Source organism: Nicotiana tabacum, chromosome 20 (assembly GCF_000715075.1).
Source record: "Nicotiana tabacum cultivar K326 chromosome 20, ASM71507v2, whole genome shotgun sequence".
Classification (NCBI taxonomy): Eukaryota; Viridiplantae; Streptophyta; class Magnoliopsida; order Solanales; family Solanaceae; genus Nicotiana; species Nicotiana tabacum.
Genome location: NC_134099.1, coordinates 164,627,639 through 164,639,432, shown reverse-complemented (window position 1 = coordinate 164,639,432; position 11,794 = coordinate 164,627,639).

Genomic DNA, 11,794 nt, shown 5'->3' with positions numbered 1-11,794 from the left:
GAGCTTCGAAAGGTTGTTCGTTGATGTCAATGTGATAGAAGTTGGAGAGGGCTCCAGCAGAACAGACATACAGTTTGTGGGGCCTAAGGCCAATACTAACAATTGGACGGCTACTCCTCTTCCTACCCGGGGGGAGTCCTGGTAGTAGGCTTTGATTTTTCTTTCTTGTTTTTCGGATTATTCTAGGGTGTAATCTGAATCTCATTTTATTTTGTAAAGTGTGAACCCTGTTATCCTGCATTTTTAATAAAATTCTCTCTTCTTGTCTTGTTTTAATTTTGTTTTATTCTTTTCTCTTTCTGAACAGTTCTCTTTTTACTGGTTCTAATGACATGGCATGCACGACGGATCTTCGACCTAGTCTAAAAAATCAATCTGACTCCGACTTAATTGTACAAGAGATCGGTTATGATGATGAGTCCGAATACGACGAGGATGAAGCCTTCGAAGAAATAAACAGAAAATTGTGCCAGTACGAAGAGAAACCCAAGCCTAATCTGAATGACACCAAAGCTGTCAATCTAGGGGATGCAGATAATGTTATAGAAACCAAAATCAGCATCCACATTGAGCCAAACATCAGGGAGGAACTAATCAAAGCCCTCATTGAGTTCAAAGATGTTTTTGCATGGTCATATGATGATATGTCGGGATTAAACACCGATCTAGTGGTTCACAAATTGCCCACTGACCCGGCATACCCTCCAGTCAAGCAAAAATTGAGGAAGTTTAAGACGGATATGAGTGTGAAGATCAAAGAATAAGTGACCAAGCAGCTGCAGGCAAAAGTTATTCGGGTCACTCGATATCCCGATTGGTTGGCCAATGTGGTACCAGTGTCGAAGAAGGATGGGAAAATCAGGGTATGTGTCGACTACCGCAATCTCAACAAGGCAAGTCCTAAGGATAATTTTCCATTGACCAATATCCATATCTTGATCGATAATTGCGCGGGGCGCAAGATCGGATCCTTTATTGACTACTATGCAGGGTATCATCAGATCTTAATGGACGAAGAAGATGCGGAGAAGACGGCTTTCATTACGCCATAGGGAACTTACTGCTACCGGGTGATGCCATTCGGATTGAAGAATGCTGGGGAAATATACATGAGAGCAATGACTACTGTGTTTCATGACATGATACACAAAGAAATTGAAGTGTACGTAGACGATGTGATCATAAAGTCCTGGCATCAGGAAGACCATGTAACAGACCTAAGGAAGTTCTTCCAAAGACTTCGAAGGTATGATATTAAGCTCAACCCAGCCAAATGTGCCTTTGGGGTTCCATCAGGAAAGCTGTTAGGATTCATCATCAGTCGACGGGGTATTGAGTTGGACCCGTCCAAGATCAAATCCATCCAGGATTTACCACCGCCAAAGAACAAAACGGAGGTGATGAGTCTGTTAGGGAGACTAAATTATATCAACAGGTTCATCGCTCAACTCATGGCGACTTGTGAACCCATATTTCGGCTGCTGAAGAAAGATGTTGCGGTAGAATGGACGGCGGAATGTCAAGAAGCATTCGACCAAATCAAGGGGTATCTGTCAAATCCACCTGTGCTGGTCCCGCCTGAGCCGGGGAGACCATTAATTCTTTATCTGACGGTCCTGGAGAATTCGTTTGGCTGCGTGTTGGGGCAACACGACATTACAGGAAGGAAGGAGCAAGCCATTTATTATCTTAGCAAGAAGTTTATAGTATATGAGGTCAAGTACACTCAGCTTGAAAGGACATGCTGCGCCATAACTTGGGTGGCTCAGAAATTGAAGCACTATTTGTCCTCCTATACTACTTAACTCATTTCCCGTTTGGATCCATTAAAGTACATTTTCTAGAAGCCTATGCCTACAGGGAGGTTAGCTAAATGGCAAATTTTACTCACAGAGTTTGATATCGTCTATGTGACGAGGACGGCCATGAAAGCCTAAGCGTTGGCCGATCACTTGGCTGAGAATCCTGTTGATGAAGAATACGAGCCATTGAGGACGTATTTTCCGGACGAGGAAATAATGCATGTAGGTGAGCTAGAATTACCCGAGGAACCAGGTTGGAAGCTTTTCTTTGATGGAGCCGCAAACACAAAGGGAGTTGGAATAAGAGCGGTACTTATTTCTGAAACAGGACGTCATTATCCTGTTACAGCTCAGCTGCGTTTCTATTGTACCAACAACATGGCTGAGTATGAGGTATGCATTTTGGGTCTGCGACTAGCTGCAGACATGGATATCCAGGACGTTTTGGTCTTGGGAGACTCGGACCTCCTGGTGCATCAAATTCAGGGTAAATGGGAAACACGGGATTTAAAACTCATACCATATCGACAATGTTTACACGATTTGAGCAAGCGATTTTGATCTGTGGAATTCAGACACATCCCAAGAGTTCATAATGAGGTTGCTGATGCATTGGCCACCTTAGCATCAATGCTACACTACCCCGATAAAATTCATGTTGACCCATTACACATTCAGGTTCAAGATCAGCATGCTTATTGCAACATGGTAGAGGAAGAAGTGGATGGCGAGCCATGGTTTTATGACGTAAAAGAGTACCTCAGGATGGGGATATACCCGGAGCAGGCCACCGGAGACCAGAAAAGAGCCATTCGGCAATTGTCAAATGGGTTCTTCCTCAGTGGTGGAGTGTTGTACAGAAGAACCCCGGATTTGGGATTGTTGAGATGTATAGACGTCGGTCAAGCCATGACAGTTATGGCAGAGGTGCATGTCGGAGTCTGTGGGCCACATATGAGCGGATATGTATTGGCAAAGAAGATTCTTCGAGCAGGGTATTACTGGATCACTATGGAGCGTGATTGTATTAGTTTCGTGCGGAAATGCCATCAATGTCAGATACACGGAGATTTGATTCATTCTCCGCCCACAGAATTGCATAAAATGTCAGCGCCATGGCCATTTGTTGCATGGGGCATTAATGTCATTTGGCCTATTGAGCCGGCAGCGACCAATAGTCATAGGTTCATTCTGGTGACCATCGACTACTTCATTAAGTGGGTTGAAGCTAAAACTTTCAAGTCGGTAACCAAGAAGGCAGTGGTCGATTTTGTTCACTCCCATATCATCTGTAGATTTGGGGTCCCAAAAGTCATCATCACGGATAACGGTGCAAATCTTAACAGCAATTTGATGAGAGAGGTATGTCAATAGTTTAATATTACACACCGCAATTCCACCCCATATCGTCCCAAGGCAAATGGAGCAGTTGAAGCAGCCAATAAGAACATCAAGAAGATACTGAGGAAGATGGTAGAAGAATCTAGACAGTGGCATGAGAAATTACACTTTGCCTTGTTGGGTTATCGCACTACAGTTCGGACTTCGGTAGGTGCAACTCCTTATCTATTGGTATACGGAACTGAAGCAGTGATACCAGCAGAGGTCGAAATTTCGTCCCTCCGGATTGTCGCTGAAGCCGGGATTGACGACGATGAATGGGTCAAAGCTCGACTGGAGCAGTTGAACTTAATAGATGAAAAAAGATTGGCAGCAGTGTGTCATGGCCAGTTATATCAGAAGAGAATGGCAAGAGCATACAATAGGAAGGTGCGCCCCAGAAAATTTGAAGTAGGGCAGCAAGTATTGAAGCGGATCCTCCCACACCAGATCGAAGCAAAAGGCAAGTTCGCCCCAAATTGGCAAGGGCATTATGTTGTGACCAGAGTGTTATCCAACGGTGCTTTATGTCTGACAGATATCGAAGGAAGATGCGTCGACATGGCTATTAATTTTGATGCAGTCAAAAGATATTATGCGTAATTTCTTTGATTATGATAGTTATTTGTCCGTTTGTTTGTACTTGGTACTTATTGGATAGTGAAATGACGGAGGCAATTCTTTCTTCTATCCAAACACTTTTAACCTTTGCTTCACCCTTTGAGCCTTATTTATTCTTTTATACCCCTCTTTTGGAGTCACTAATGAAATTATAATAATAATGAAAAAAATGAAACAAGAGAAAAGTCACAAGAAAAACAAAGGAAGTGGGAACTACGTTTGACCTGATTCCTCAAAGAAGGATACGTAGGCGCCTCACGGCTCGGTCATAGTGTAACAAAAAAATAAAAATCCCCCAAGCAAAGAAAACTGGGGCAGAAGTTATGTTTTGAAGTTTCAAAAGAGGTTTGATTCCAAGAGTTGTAATGTTTCACCCATCAAAGTTTATTTTTTGAATTTTTGATAGCTTTTCTTTTAACCCCACACAAAACCAATATCGATGTCCAAAAAAGACCTCCCGATCAGTATCCGAGAAGTGCCAAGTCATGCAAATGGAAGTCGGGAACAACACTCTGATCCCCAGCAAAAGAAGAGGATCGTAAACTGGAAATGAATTGATAGCCGAAAAGAATCCCCAGCAGAGAGAGTCATATCGGCAGCACTCCAATCCCCAGCTGAAAAATAAAATAAAATGAGAGAGTCTTATCGGTGGTCGACAAAATATTAGGCGATCCAGCTCCGGTCGCTTAGGCTCATGCAGATGGCGTGAGCTATTACACAAGAAAATTTGAGAATTGGCCGGAAATCCAGTTTTATGGCCCTAAAACGCCAAAAATAAGGAAAGATCATGGCGATGCGATAACTATTGTTCCTTAGGTCATTTTTTATGTGCCATAAAATAATAGGCGATTCGGATCTAGTGGCCCGAGCCCATGCAGATGGCGTGGGTTATAACACACAAAATCTGAGAATCGGGCATAATTCTAGTTTTATGGCCCTAAAACGCCAAAATGAGGAACAACTATGGTGAGGCGATGACTATTATTTCTTAGGTCATTTTTATGAACTAAAATCTTTTAGGTGATTTGGGACCGGTTGCCCCGGCCCATACAGATAGTGTGGGCAATAGCACACGAAAATTTAGAAATCGGGCAAAATTTCAGTTATATGGCCCTAAAATGCCAAAAAATAAGGAACGCTCGTGGTTAGGCGATGACTATTGTTCCTTATATCGTCTTTGATAGGCCAAAAAAATATTAGGCGATAAGGGTCCGGTCGCCCGGGCCCAATCAGATGGCATGGGCTACAACACACGAAAATTTAGAAATCGGATAGAATTCCAGTTATACGGCCCTAAAACACCAAAAAAGTAGGAACGGTTATGGCTAGGCGATCACTATTGTTACTTAGATCATTTTTATGGGCCGACAAAATTTGAGTCTATCCGGGACCCGTCGCCCTGGCCCATGGTGTGGACTACAACACAAAATTTAAAAATCGGACGAAATTTCAGTTTTATGGCTTTGAAACTCCAAAAAACAAGGAACGGTCATGGTGAGGCCTTGACTATTGTTCCTTCGATCGTTTTTTATGGGCCGAAATATTTTTAGGTGATCCGGATCCGGTCGCACAGGCCCATGCATATGAAGGGGGATATAACACACAAATATTTAGGAATCGGACGAAAGTCAATTTTATGCCCCTAAAGTGCTAAAAAACGAGGAACGATCATGGAAAAGCAATGAATATTAATCATTTAGTTATTTTTGATAGGCCGGTAAAATTTTAGGTGATCCGTGTACGGTGTCCAGTCCCATGCAGATGGCATGGGCTATAGCACACGAAAATTTAGAAATCGAGCGGAATTCCAATTTTATGGCCCTAAATCACCAATAATAAGGAACAGTTGCTCAAGTCATTTCTGATGTACCGAACATTTTTATGTGATTAGGGTCCGGTCATCTGTGCCCATGCAGATGGTTTGGGTTATAACATACAAAAATCTGAGAACCGGGCGAAATTCAAGTTTTATGGTCCTAAAACACCCAATAATAAGGAACTATCATGGTGAGACGATGACTATTGTTCCTTAGGTCATTTTTGATAGGCCAAATTTTTTTAGGTGATTCGGGTCGGGTCGCCCGGGCCTATGCAGATGGCATGGGCTATAGCATACAAAAATCTGGGAATCAAACAGAATTCCAGTTTTATGGCCCTAATGCGCCAAAAAATGAGGAGGTCATGGCGAGGCGATGACTATTGTTTCTTAGATCTTTTTTAATGGACCAGCAAAATTTTAGGCTACAGGGTCCAATCGCCTAGACCAAGGAAAATGGCGAAGGCTATAACACACGAAAAACTAGAATTCGGGCAGAATTTCAGTTCTATGGTCCTAAAATGCCAAAAAATGAGGAACAATCATGGCGAGGCAATGACTTATTTAGGCTATCCAGGTCTGATCGTTCGGGCCCATGCAGATGGTGTGGGCTATAGCACACGAAAATTTGGGAATTGGGCCTTAAAACGCTAAAAAATAAAGAACGGTCATGGCGAAACGATGATTATTGTTCCTTATGTCGTTTTTAAGTGTGCAAAAGTTTTTAGGCGATTCGCGCCCGGTCGCCTGGGCCCATGCTGATGGCATGGGCTATAGCACACGAAAATTTACGAATCAGGCAGAATTCAAGTTTTATGTTCTTAAAACGCCAAAAATCAAGGAACGGTCATGTCAAAGCGATGACTATTGTTCTTTAGGTCGTTTATGATGGCCCGATAAATTTTTAGGCATTTCGGGTCCAGTCGCCTGGATGCATGCAGATGGGCCTGGGCTACAACACACGAATAACACATGAAAATTTGGAAATGGGGCGTTATTTAAGTTTTATTATCCTAAAATGCCAAAAAATGAGAAATGATCATGGCGAGATAATGAATATTGTTCCTTAGGTCATATTTTGTGAACATGCAAAATTTTAGGCAATTGGGGTCCTGTCTCCTGGGCCCATGTAGATGGCGTGTGCGATAGCAGATGAAAATCTAAAAATCGGGCAAAATTCCAGTTTTATGATCTTAAAACGCCAAAAATGAGGAACGGCCATAAAGAGATGATGACTATTGTTCCTTAGATCATGTTTGATAGGCCGACGAAATTTGAGTAGATCCGGGTCCGGTTGCCAAGATCCATGCAGATGGCGTGGGCTATAGTACACGAAAATTTGAGAATCGGGTGTAATTCTCATTTTATGGCCCTAATATGCCAAAAAATGAGGAATGATCATGGCGAGGCGATAACTATTATTCCTTAGATCATTTTTGATGGGCAGAAAAAAAAATTGCCCAAGCAGATGGCGTGCGCTATAGCACATAAAAATCAGGGAATCGGGCAAAATTCTAGTTTTATTGCCCATTAACGCCAAAAATGAGGAACGATCATGGAGAGGCGATGATTATTGTTCCTTAGGTCATTTTTTCTTAACCGACAAAATTGTAAGCTATCGGGGTCCGATCGTCTGGGCCCATGTAAATGGTGTAACATAAAAATTTGGGAATCGGGCATATATCTGATTTTATGGCCCTCGAACGCCAAAAAATGAGGAACGACCATAGAGAAGCAATGACTATTGTTCCTTAAGTCATTTTTGATAGGCCGGCAAATTTTAAGGCGATCCGGGTACGGTCGTCCAGATCCATGCAAATGGTATGGGCACACGAAAACCTGGGAATCAGGCGAAATTTTCGTTATATGGCCCTAAAAGGCTAAAAAGGAGGAATGATCATGGCGAGGCGATGACTATGATTCCTTAGATCATTTTTATGGCGTATGTTATAGCACACGAAAATTTAGAATCGGACGGAAGTCAAGTTTTATGGCCCTAAAGTGCCTAAACACGAGGAATAATCATGGCAAAGCGATGACTATTGTTCATTAGATCATTTTTTATGGGCCGAGAAAACTTTAGGCGACTTGGGTCCAGTCTTCCGGGCCCATGCTGATGGCGTGAGCTATTATAGCACATGAAAATTTATGAATCGGGTAGAATTCAAGTATTATGGCGATAATGGTGAGGCGATGACTATTGTTTCTCACGTTATTTTTTCTGAGCAAAATTTTTTTAGGCGATTCGGGTCCGGTCGCCCAGGTCAATGTAGATGTCGTGGGCTATAGGCTATAGCACACAAAATTTTTGGAATTGGGCGGAATGCCAGTTTTATGGTCCTAAAACACCAAAAATGAGGAACGATCTTGGCAAGGTGACGACTAATATTCCTTAGGAAATTTTTTATGGGCTAACAAAATTTAAGGCGATCTGGGTGCGATCACTTAGGTACATATAAATGGCGTGAACTATAGCATAAGAAAATTTGACAATCGGGGAAATTCTAGTTTTATGATCCCAAAATGCCAAAAATCGAGGAACTGTCATGACGAGGTGATGGCTATTATTCCTTAGGTCATTTTTGATAGGTCGAAAATAATTTAGGTGATACAGGTCCGGTCGCCACCCATGTAGACGGTGTGGGCTATAATATACGAAAATTTAGAAATTGGGCGGAATTCCTGTTATATGGCCCTGAAATGCCAAAAAATGAGGAAGGTCATGGCGAGGCGATGACTATTATTTCTCAGGTCATTTTTTATATTCCGAAAAACTTTTAGGCGATTGGGGTCCAGTCGCCCGGGTCCATGCAGATGGTGTAGAATAAAGCACACAAAAATCTTAGAATCGGGAATACGCCACAAAAAAACAAGAAACGATCATGGCGAGGCGATGACTAATGTTCCTTAGATCGTTTTTTATGAACGGCCCCAGTTTTAGGCGATTGTGGTCTGGTCGCCCGGGCCCATGCAGATGGCGGCATAAAAAATCTGGAAATCGGGCGGAATTCCAGTTTTATGGTCCTAGAACACCAAATAACGAAGAACGGTCATGGCGAGACAATGACTATTGTTGCTTAGGTTATATTTATAGGCCGGCAAAATTATATGTGATCCGGGGTCAGTCTCCTGGGCCCATGCATATGGCGTGGGCTATAGCACACGAAAATCTAGGAATCGAGCAGAATTCCAGTTTTATAGCCCTGAAATGCCAAAAAATGAGGAACGGGCATGGAAAGGCTTTGACTATTATTCCTAATTTTAGATGATTTGGATTCGATCGCCTTGGCCCATGCAAATGGCGTGGGCTATAGCATATGAAAATCTGGGAATCGGGTGGAATTCCGATTTTATCGCCCTAAAATACCAAAGAAAAAGAAGCAGTCATGGCGAGGCGATGACCAGGGTTCCTTAGGTCATTTTTGATGGTGCGGCGAAATTTTATTCGGTACCGGTCAATCGGGCAGAATTTAGATTTTATAGCCTTAAAACGCCAAAAAAATGAGGAACGGTCGTGGTGAGATGATGACAATTATTCCTTAGGTCGTTTTTGATGGGCCAAATTTTTTTAGGCGATTCGGTTCCGGTTGTCCGGACCCATTTAGATGGCATGGGCTATAACACACAAAAATCTAAGAATTAAGCGAAATTTCAATTCTTTGGCCCTAAAATGCCAAAAAATGATGGTGATCATGGAGAGGCAATGACTATTTTTCGTTAGGTCATATTTTTTGGGCCGAAAAAATTTTAGACGATCTAGTTCCGGTCGCCTGGGCCCATGCAGATAACGTGGGCAATAGTACATGAAAATCGGGGAATCAGGCAAAAATCTAATTTTATGACCCTAAAATACCAAAAAATAAGAAACGTTCGTGTAAAAGCGATGACCATTGTTTCTTAGGTCATTTTTGATAGGCCCGCAAAATTTTTGGCAATTCTGGTTCTGTCACACAGACCCACACTAATGGCGTGGGCTATAGCATATAAAAATCTAGAGATCGTGTTGAATTTCCCTTTTATGGCCCTAATACACCATAAAATGAGGAACGATTATAGCGAGGCGATGACTATTGTTCCTTAGATCGTTTTTTTATGGCTGAAATTGTTTTAGGCGGTCGGGGTCCGAGCACCGAGCCCATACATATGGCGTGGGTTATAGCACATAAAAATCAATGAATCGGGCGGAATTTCAGTTTTATTGCCCTAAAATACCAATAAACGAGGAATGATCATGGCGAGACAATGACTATTGTTCCTTAGGTCGTTTTTATGAATCAAAAAAATTTTAGGCGATCGAAGTTCGTTCGCTTGGGTCCATATAGATGGCGGCACACAAAAATTTAGGAATCGGGTGGAATTCCAATTTTATGTTCCTAAAACATCAAAAAATGAGGAACGGTCATGGTGAGGCAATGACTCTTTTCCTTAGGTCATTTTTTATGCGCGGGCAAAATTATAGGTGATTCGGGTCTGGTCGCTCAGGCCCATGCATATGGCACATACAAAAATATGGAAATCGAGCGGATTTTCAGTTTTATGGCCTTGAAACGCCAAAAAATGCGGAATGTTCATGGAGAGACATTGATTATTATTCCTTAAGTCATTTTTTATGGGACGATAAAATTTTAGATGATTCGGGTTCGGTCACTCGAGCCAATGCAAATAGCGTAGACTATAACATGCGAAAATCTGGGAATCGGGTGAAATTCCGATTTTATGGACCTAAAATACCAATAAACGAGGAACGATGATAACAAGGAGGTGACTATGGTTCCTTAGGTCATTTTTATGGTCCGGAAAAATTCTATTCCATTCGGGCCCGATCGCCTGGACCCATGCGGATGGCGTGGGCTATGACATACGAAAATCTGAAATCGGGTGGAATTCCAGTTTTATGGCCCTAAACGCCTAAAAACAAGGAACAATCATAGAAAGACGGTGCATATTGATCCTTAGATCTTCTGATGGGCTGGTAGGCGATTTGGGTCCGGTTGCTCGAGCCAATGTAGATGGCACGGGGAATAACACATGAAAATCTAAGACTCGGGCAAAATTCCAGTTTTATGGCCCTAAAATATCAAAAACCGATGAACAATCATGGAGAAGCGATAACTATTGTTACTTAGGTCATTTTTTATGGGCTGAAAATATCTTAGACGATTCGGGTCTGGTCGCTCAGACCCATGTAGGTAGTATAACACACAAAAATCTGGAAATCAGGCGGAATTCTAGTTTTATGGCCCTAAAATGCCTAAAAACGAGGAACGGTCTTGGGCAGACAATGACTATTATTTCTTAGATCGTTTTTGATGGGCCGGCAAAATTTTAGGCTATTCGGGTCCAATCACCTAGGCCCATGCAAATGTCGTAGGCTATAACACACGAAAATTTAGGAATCAGGCGGAATTCTAATTTTTTGGCCCTAAAACGCCAAAAAATGAGGAACGGTCATGGCAAGGCGATAACTATTATTCCTTAGGTCATTTTTGATGGGACAAAAATATCTTAGATGATTCGGGTCTGGGTGCCCGGACCCATGTAGATGGTATAACACACAAAAATTTGAGAATCAAGCGGAATTCTAGTTTTATGATGCTAAAATGCCAAAAAATGGGGAACGATCATGGCAAGGTGATGACTATTGTTCCTTAGGTCATTTTAGATAGGATGGTAAAATTGTAGGTGATTCAGGTCCGCTCGCCCGGATGCATGCAGATTGTGTGTGCTATAACACACGAAACTCTGAAAATCGGGCGGAATTCCTGTTTTAAAGCCTTAAAATGCCAAAAAATGAGGAACGGTCATGGCGAGGAGATGACTATTGTTCTTTATGTTATTTTTATGGATTGGTAAAATTTTAGGCGATTCGAGTCTGGCGCTGATGGCGTAGGCAAATAGCACACAAAAATTTCGGAATCAAGCGAAATTCTAATTTTTTGGCGTTATTTCAGTTTTTCGACACTAAAACGCCAAAAACGAGGAATGGTCATGGCAAGACGATGACTATTATTCCTTAGGTAGGTCCGTTTGCTCGGTCCCATGCAGACTGCGTGGGCTATAACATACGAAAATTTGAGAACTTGGCGGAATTTCAATTTTATGGCCTTAAAACGCCAAAAATGATGAACGGTCATGGGAAGGATATGACTATTGTTCCTTCGATCGCTTTTCATGG